Source organism: Capsicum annuum, chromosome 11 (assembly GCF_002878395.1).
Source record: "Capsicum annuum cultivar UCD-10X-F1 chromosome 11, UCD10Xv1.1, whole genome shotgun sequence".
NCBI lineage: Eukaryota > Viridiplantae > Streptophyta > Magnoliopsida > Solanales > Solanaceae > Capsicum > Capsicum annuum.
Window position 1 is genome coordinate 4,846,331 of NC_061121.1, and position 9,970 is coordinate 4,856,300.

Genomic DNA, 9,970 nt, shown 5'->3' on the forward strand with positions numbered 1-9,970 from the left:
TCTTTAAACTGGTTTGCGAGCAGAGATTTCGGCTAAGGAATTCTGTTGACCGAGGGGAAGGTGTTAGGCACCCCTCGATCCCGTGGTTCAACCACGGTTGCTTGGTAGAGTGTATCGACTATTTTTTTGACACTAAGAAATGTATAAACCACACAAAAGTACGCAAAATAATCAAACAATAAACAAAATAAAACAATCCAAAATGTAAAGTCCAATCCAATTATACAGTCCAAAAATAGAAAAATACGAAAATATAAATCCTATTCTAAACTAAATCTAGACTAAGCTCCAATGTCTTACCCGATGCCGCGGGCCTTCATCACGATCATTTTTTTGCCGACATGATACATCGGGGCATTCCCCGGTAAATAAGTACAGAAGACCTCGGGGCATTCCCCGGCTAAATAAATACATTTGAATTGAATGCGATAAAGTAGAAAACATTCAACACATACTCCTCATTCAATCATCCAACGAAACACTTATTTCTAAATTTTGCCTACCCGAACCTACATTTGCCTATCTATTTCAACAAAATTCATGCTTATTCCAAATTAAACCGTTAATAATGAATTAAAACAAATACGTATTCACTTTTATCAATTTTAATTCCGCCCCAAACAATCAATTTTAATTCTCCAAACGAGATATCATTTCATCACATAATCCATAATCAATCCACAATCAAGGGAATCAAATACCAAACCAGAACAACAACAATTCACATCATCACGAATCAACCAACACACAATATTAGAATCAATGCATCGGATACCATCAACAATGAAACAAAAAAGGTAAAGAGTATAATTAGACCTCGATGATGACTTTATTCCAAATATCAGTCAATCAAAAGACGGAATCCGCGCACCGAAGAACCTCAATTCGAACCTCGACTACGAACTTTCCAAATCAGTTAAGAAATAGCCTAGAAATACAATAACCCAAATCCCGACCCAAGCAAAATAGATCTTTTGTTGGGCAGCAAACTGGAGCAAAGGTCGAGATATTTTCCACAATCAAAAACTCGAACTCCGTAGCTCAAACTTATACCGACAATAAAGGAAAAAAAAAACTAGCAATTTTCGTTACTTTGTTTGTAAAATTTTGTGAATGTAAGCCGATTTTCCTCAATCTCTCACCCTTTTCTCTTCAAGACCGAATACCCATTTGTAGAGGCAGATTCGGACTTTAAAAGTCCAGATTTGAAACAAAAATTTCAATAATCTCCGGAGGAAGGGGGATTTGAAATTCAAATTCAAATCCCCTCAATGACCTGTCAATCCGTTATTTTCACAGATTTGGAACATCTATTACTAATATGGTTGTCGGTGTTGCTTTGGCAAAGCTGAAAGAGAAAGTCATGTATTCTGGATGTGTATATTCTATTCTGAGGTCTGAGTATCTGTTGTGCTGCTGTGTGTATCTATTTAAAAAAAAATAGAAGAAGAGAGTGATGGGGTCCTCTGTGTAGGTTTCGTTGGGAGCAAGAAAAAAAGAAAAAAAAAGGTTTCCTGGTGGGTGTAATTCAGTAAAGGTGACAGTGAGAATTATGTTCAAAAAATGGTGAGGATTTTTTGTATTTGGCGTGAATGATGGATGAAGATGATTGTGTTTGCTGTGAGGTCCATTCTCTAGATGAAGCCGATGATGACCTTTTTCTTATTGTATATATGGATGATGATGATGTGGTGTGATGTGGTTTGTTTTGATTGGATGGGTTGTTAGGATAAGATGTAGGGGTTAGGATACAATAGAATTTATTAGGGAGTTTGTTATTTTTTGTATTTTGTAAGGGTATAATAACATGGATGGGGGTACACGGTAGGATAAAATAAAAATGGGTAAAAGTGAATAAAAATTGAAATTTAAGAGGACAAAATCACGTGTCTACAACATCTACTATATCCACATAAAAAATAATTTTAACCATATAAATATAGTATAGTTTTCTGCCAAAGGGGGTTCAAAGGGTAGCTCCGCCCCTGCTCATAGACCCTCGATTCAAATAAAACAAAATCCTAGAGTCAGTTCAATTGAAATTCTAATTTCATCTGGCAATTTAAGGTTTTCAAAAGGACCTAAAGGAAGAAAAAGGACTCGACGCCTTATAAACCCAGGGACTTGAACAAGAACGTACCCGCCAGATAGTCCAAAATACGCCTTTATTTGGGAGACACTCCAGCAAGCTCTCTGTTCCGCATCAGCCTCCTTGATTGCCTGCTCCAAGAGAGTACATGCAGCAATATGTGCACCAGCGGATTGCCCCATCAAGTAAATTCTAGAAGAACAATGAACCACGATATTTCATTCTTAACTAGAGGGGATTATTCATGAGAATGCAAGGAGAAAACAAATCGACTACCTGTTAGGATCACCTCCATATTCAGCAATCTTGTTGCAAATAAAGGAGATACCTTGAGAAGCTTCCTTAACCATGTCACTAATTGTTCCTTGAGGAAAATTTCTGCAAGCAATTAATGTGGTCGCATACAAGTGCAATTGAAGCGTGCACTGAACGATCCAACATATAGTATATGCAACGTGAGAGAAACAATGTGAGAAAATTTGATTTGGAATTTGTCTTCCTCGGTTGCACAGAATTACATCACATCTGGGACATCGTTCTCCTCTTAATACTCTTCAACTTGGTAAACTAATATTTCCATATGATAATAGCTGGTTCCTTTCGAATGAATTGGCAGTTATATTGTGAGAGAGATTTTTTTTGTTTGGATGCTAGAAAGGTTATTTTATGAGGAACAGAAAATTTACATGCATCATCACATATACTGTAAACCAACAGTTTACTTTCGCATTTTTGATTAGAAAGTGATGGCTCTCAGGATGGCCTTTATTAGACCAGTTCGTTCTATTGTATCGTTTCACAGCACATGATTGTTGCAGGTTGTGAAAGTTAACGAGAAAGGTATTAATGATCTTAAAAACTATATTTAGGGTGCAAAAAGCTAATTTCAGTGAATATAAACAAAATAGTAACACAACTTTTTTTCAGACAATGTATCGTGCGATAAACAAGTCGAAATGCCCAAATCTTTCATGCATAAACCAAACTGAATAACTCACTTATGTGCAAGAAACTAAGAGCATCAATTACTTACATCACGCAAAGGTACATTAAGCTCAAAAACACCCAGCCCCCCAAAAGCACTGTTTTTCTCAGACGATAATCAATGCATGCCACAATAATGTCTCTTTCTGACAATTGTTGCCCTAAAAGAGAACCCAATGCTTTGTAGCTGTAAACCAAAGAAGAACGAATAACTAAGAACAAAATTTCATCAAACCAATACTTACTAGCTTAAACAAGATAACAAGGAGTAACCTATTTTAACTGTGTTTGATTACAATGTAAACGAAAAGCTTCTACCGTGTAGCCATTTAACATAGTCAGCAATAGGAATAATAACCCTCAAAATAGATCTCCTTTCGATGTTTATAACACGAATTGTTTTAAGAAAATGTAACAGTTTCCGCACTTAGCTAACAGATAGAAGCTGCCAGGTCATATTAGCTCAGACTAGATTTTGCAACACATGATATTCCTCAGTTATAAGGATAAATGGATGTAATTGAAGGAAATGACTTAATTACGCACCCAATGATCCATGCTCCGCCTGTTACAAATGCAACAACTGGTTTTGGCCCGTTCATGTTTTTTGGCAGATACAGATCAAGCCTGCACAATGAGATTTTAACCAGGTATAAATCCATGAAGACATACATCATATGCTCAAGCATCCGAAAATAAGGACTTCTTTTTTTTGGCAAAGCCTATGAAAATAAGGACAATTTCACAAAGTATACCTATTTCTCGGCTGATCACCATAAACAAAGCCTCTACGCACTTGACTGGAATAGAAATAGTAATATCCAACTGCATCAGGCAACCACGAGTTATTTATGGACGTTACATTCTAAAATAAGAGGGGCGAAAGCAGAAAGGAAGAGAAAAAGAAAACCAGGAAAATGGAAAGGACGATATATAGAAAATACTTACTTCATTTCAATTTGTTTGTCTTACTTTTATTTTTAGTCTGTTTATAAAAGAATGCCTCTTTCCTTTTTTGGCAACTCTTTAAATCTAACTTTCCACGTGACATATTTAAGAATGCAAGATTCAAAAGTCTTCTTACTTTCTTAAACTTTATGTAGAATCAAAACCAGACAAACAAATTGAATTAGAAGGAGTAACGTCTAAATATGACCATATGAAGTCATCAAGGTATTTAAAGTCATGTATTGAGATGACATATCCGAGATGACGGACCTTGAATAAAACCAGGTATAAGTAGCACAGCATAACAGCCAAGGGCAACAGTCCATCTGTAGCCTACCCTGAATAAAGATAGATGATCAGAGAACATTTAGAAAGTGTCGTTCACATATGCTTAGTAATGACATTAAGATTTGATAGGCAAATATATCTCTCCGAGATTTTGGTTTCTAAAAAAAAAAAAAAGAAGTATATATCTCTACCCCATTTTTGATTTCTGCATCAGTTCAAAGTTTATCCAATTCTCATTCATAGATAGCTAGTATATTAAACACGCAATAGCTATACATTACCGAAAAGTACAATGTCATAACAATTTGCCAAGTGCAGAAAAAAATCATATCAGAAGAAAACAAAGAAAAATATAGGAACGACAAGTGCAAAAAATCATAATACAGCGGTAAGCAACTTGGGCTACCATAACTGTGGAATGACACCCGTAATGCGCATAGAACACATACTTGTTTACCCTAATAATGGATGTGTTTACCAATACTATACAAGATAAGGTCACATGGTATATGTTATTTGCATATGATATTTGTTTTAATTGACGAAACTAGATTGGTGTCAACCAACTCTGGAATATTTCAGAAGCACTCTAAAGAGTAAGAGTTTTACAATAAGTAGAAGTAAGACTAACTATATGGACGGCAAATGTAACCAACATAAGAAGTTTGAAGTTGAGGTGAAATCAGACGGGGTTTGTGATGTCTAAATACAAACAGTTCAGATATTTAGACTCAATGTTACGTTCCAGGAAAAAGCTACGAGATATTAAGATATAGTCATAATTAGGATAGTCGAAATGAAGAAGTGCTAAATGAGTTTTATGCAATAGAAGGACATCTAACAAAGTGAAAGAAGTGTCAATGCAGCTACGCAGGCACTCTAAAACCTCCTTCAAGGATAGGGAGAAATGAAATATTTGGGTGCTAAATAAATCAAGTGGCTTCTTCATAAAAAGTGGAGAAGCTGAATTTTCGTAATCTACTTAAATAGCTTTATAGATGGGAAACAATAAGGAATATAGTCGCTGTGTAGGGTAAAAGGCCTTCAGATAGCTGAATCGATCTTGGAATTCTCAGGTGAGAATATTTGGCAAAGAAGGACATAGACAGAAAGCATAGTTTTAACTTGACCATCTACGATGGAAGGGCCACAGATAACTTGAACATGCTGATCTAAAACACGATAACCTGGTATTAAAGGGTTGGAATGATCATGCACAACTCTTTTATACTGATAGAGGCAGCGAGATAATTCATTCCTAGAAGGCTTACACGCAAAGCCTATTCCTTCCACTTCACTTCCAACTTATCATTGATATAAAGCGTCTTTTAGAGTATGCAAGCTGAATAGCCAAACCATCAAATATAGATGTGTACCTAGATCAATCATGTTTAGTGAAGGAGGGACACAGCCTTACTGTCATTTATGGCGTCTGCTCCTGTCCTCAAGTTTATAACTCTCTCCGTTGTGTATCCCGAGTAACTTCAGGTATAACCGGTTGCCTTATCATTTCACTTCTCATTCACATATGCTACTTCCAATAACACATTAAACTACGTGAAAGGTGAAATGAGGCGGTACAAATAATTACTCATTACTATGATAGGCTCTTTCCCTTTATCTGAAGTATGATTGAATAATTGATCGTAAATTCTACAAGGAAACATACTCACCAAGTCCCAACTAATGTTGTCCTGGAAAAACCATGGTTACGTGTAAAGCTAGACCACTCATAGATTTTAGCAGGTATAATCTTTCAGAAGCACATCACACTAGCAATGCGGAACACTAAATTATAACAATTGAAAATTTGAAATTACTATCCCATTGTCTTACAGACTAAATAAGGTTCTCTAGTCGGTAAAGAAAATGAGAAAAGTTACATTAGTTGTCTTAGTTAAATGACTTCTTACAAGGAAATTTCCTTAAATTTAGAAAAGGGAGATTGTTTTACTTAAGTGCTCGTAACGCATACTCAGAGTGTGGTTTAAAAGAGCCTACCTTAATTAGTATTTTGGGCTAGGCAGCAAACAGCAATATCTATTTCCATTCCATAAAAGACATGATAATAAAAACAGAACACAACAATCACGCCTCCGTTCCAAACAAGTTGGAGTCGCCTATATGAATACCCAATCTTTCATTTTAAGCTCATTTCATATCATCATTGTGCTAAACAAAAGAAAAACATTATAACCAGAATACAACAACTAAGTTTCAGTTCCCAACAAGTTGGAATTGGTTATATGATGAATCTCCACTTCTTCATTTAAGCTCGTTTGACATCCCTAAAAATTCAACGAGTTTAATAAAAAGAACCTAAAAATGAAATCCCGCCCTCATTTTTTAATTTAGTTTCACCACCAAATGAGATACATTCTCCTAAGGCTAAGGCGGAGTGAGGTTTAACTGAATCCCTTGTAACATGGATTAGCATTATGTCATTAATACGAGCAAATATGGATTAGTATTGTGTCATTTACGAGTTACGATCCATCCAAAATTGTTATGTACGGACTACATATTATTATTCAACGAAAAATTATTTTTCATGAATATATATTAGACGTTGAACACCTTTTAGCTTCTTTGTGCGTATATAGTTCTGCTACTATATTCATATTTTATTAGATAGAAATCGAGGTTATTACTGATAGACCTTCAGCTGAAAACGAAAGTTGTCACATCCCTTTTACGTACTCTAAAAGATTTATGTTTTAAGTTCGAAAGGGTTTTATTATTTAAGTGACAAGAAATAAAAATTTGTTTCGGAAAAAGGATTATTTACATTTTCTACTCAGAGTCGCCACTTGGCATAATCTGGTGTGCCAAGTCACCATTGAAAAATCCTTTTCAAAACCATTTGACTCTTTAAACTGGTTTGCGAACAGAGACTCCGGCTAAGGAATTCTGTTGACCGAGGGGAAGGTGTTAGGCACCCCTCGATCCTGTGGTTCAACCACGGTCGCTTGGTAGAGTGTATCAACTATTTTGGCATTACGAAATGTATAAACCACACAAGAAGCACGCAAAAATAATCAAACAAAACAAAACACCCCGAAATGTAAAGTCCAGTCCAATTATTACAACCCGAAATAAAGAGGGACTGAAAGTAAACCTACTCTAATCCAAAACTAATGCTCTACCCGATGCCTCGGGCCTTGATCATGAACATCCTTTGCGTACAAAATTCTTCGAGGAATTCCCCGGTGAGTAAATACAAATTACCTCGGGGCATTCCCCGGTTAAATAAATACACTTTTCAAATACGACAAACAAAACATTCAACAAATATTCCAAACATTCCAACACTACACCAATTCTAAACTTGCCTACCCGAGCTTACTGTTTGCCTACCCGCTCGACGACATATCACATTGAACATCAACAATGTATCAAAAATATCATAATATTCACTTTTATCAATTTTCGATTTCTGTCCCCAAATTTGTTTCAACCAACATGATTAAATAAGTCTCAATTAAATCAAACAATCAAACTACGATAATTAAAGAAGCTCAAACACACAATCACAAATTAACCATCAAACTCAAACATGAATTACACGAATCAATGACATCACAGACAAAAATGAAAAGAGATATAGTTGAAGAATTTGGACCTCAATTTTATTTCAAATCGGATTGATCGACTGAAATCGCTTTACGGGCTCAACGAATCTTGACTCTATAACCCGATAATCCTCGGATAGAATCTCAATAGGAATCATACGTCACGATTATGGATCAACTCAGCCACGAAACAAAATAGTCAAAGAAGGACAATTCGAACAAGATTTGCGAACTGCTCGACGGTGATTCGCTACTGGAAAATCAACCAATATCGGTTTTGGACGTGTTTTTCGACTGGGATGGGGTTTCCGATGAAAGCTCACCAACTGTTCATCGAAAACGGAACTGGGACACGCTTGAATAGGCAAAGTTGGTCGGTGTAGAGGCCTTTGGTCGCTGGTTTCGAAAGCTCAGGGGTCAGAACTGGTTTTCCCGTGAGTTCGTACCACTGACAGGTTATTTCCGGTGGTGATTCCGTCAGCCCTCAAACGAAAATTCAACGAAGAAATGCCCTCAATCTCTTCCTTCCCCTCTCTTTAACTCGCTCTCCGATCTCGTGTGTGTTTCTCGAATTGCCTACGGTTGAGTATGTGAAATTTTTGCTGCTTGATGTTCTGTGTGATTTTTGTAAGTGAGATGGGTCTCTGTCCGTTGGTGAATATATCAGTGAATATCCGAGAGCCCTGTGAAGAAGAAAAGAAAATTGAAATGTTCTGCTTTTTTCTTTTTGATTCCAAAAAATATCCCCCCTCCTTTCGTGTTCCTTTTGTGTGTGTATATATGAGGTGAGGGTGAGGTAGGTGGGGTCACGTGGGGTAGGGGTAGTGGTGAGGTGGGGTAGAGTTTGTTAGGATAGGGTAGGTAGGTGTTGTTTTTTAATTGGGTGGGTTGTTAGAATATTAGGATAAAACAAAATTAGTTAGGGGGTTGTAATTTTTGTCATTTTGTGGAGGGATTATCATACGGGTGAGGGTACACGGTAGGATAAGGTAAACAATAGGTAAAAACGATATCGGAGAGGGACGAAATTAGGTGTCTACATCATGCCCCCTTTGAATATAAACACGAAGTTTTTTCAGGCAAAGAAGTAGACAGCGAGACCAAATTTTGACCCGACCATTATTCAAAGACAGAAACAGAAGGAAGAAGGACAATCGGGTTTTGACTTAAGACATCCTTCCTACCCAAATTATGAGAGAATCAAGTCATGGGTGGAGTAGACCGAGTTGGAGAGTCGAGTGAGGTTCCATCGAGGTTCCGATCCGTGGCTCTGTCATTACATCAAAAAATGAAAATTACAAGTTAAAACATAAACGAAACTACAAAAATCCTATCTATACAGCTTCTGTTGGCTCTTGACTCGACTTTCATCACCCTATTCTTCAGGCGGACTCCTGACTTGAAATTTCTGTCAACTTGTTGCTTGGCTTTCAATTGCTTCGCTTTGTTGCTTGACTTTTCGTTTCTTCACCCTATTCTCCAGGCAGGCTCCTAACTTGCTATTCCATCACTTTGCTGCTTGACTTTCATTTCTTTACTCTGTTCTTCAGGCGGGCCTCTGACTTGCTATTTCATCACTCTATTCTTCAGGCGGGCTCTTGAAACCCAAAATTAAAACTAGAACAAAAATTATCCCAAATTAGAATTATAATAAAGTAGTATTTCATTTTTGAGAACGTTGTCCCATTTTTCAGGAGGGTCCTAAACGGAAAGTGAAGTCCCATTTTTCAGGAGGGTCCTGAATTGAAAGTAAATTCCCGTTTTTCAGGAGGTTCTTGAACATAAAGTAAATTCCCATTTTTCAGGAGGGTACTGAACAGAAAGTAAAAATCTCATTTTTCAGGAAGGTCCTGAACAGAAAGTAAAATCCCATTTTTCAGGAGGGTCCTGAACATAAAGTAAAATCTCATTTTTCAGGAGGGCCCTGAATAGAAAGTAAAATCCCATTTTTCAGGAGGGCCCTGAACATAAAGTAAAATCCCATTTTTCAGGAGGGTCCTGAGGAGAAAGTAAAATCCCATTTTCAGGAGGGTCCTGAACAGAAAGTAAAATCTCATTTTTCAGGAGGGTCCTGAACATAAAGTAAAAT

The 9,970-nt window shown here is 36.8% G+C and overlaps 1 pseudogene; it reads right to left on the reverse strand.

Annotated features, from left to right (window-relative positions):
- Window positions 1–4,486, reverse strand: part of LOC107846801 — an 18,699-nt pseudogene extending 14,213 nt beyond the window's left edge.
- Between the last annotated feature and the right edge of the window lie 5,484 nt (window positions 4,487–9,970).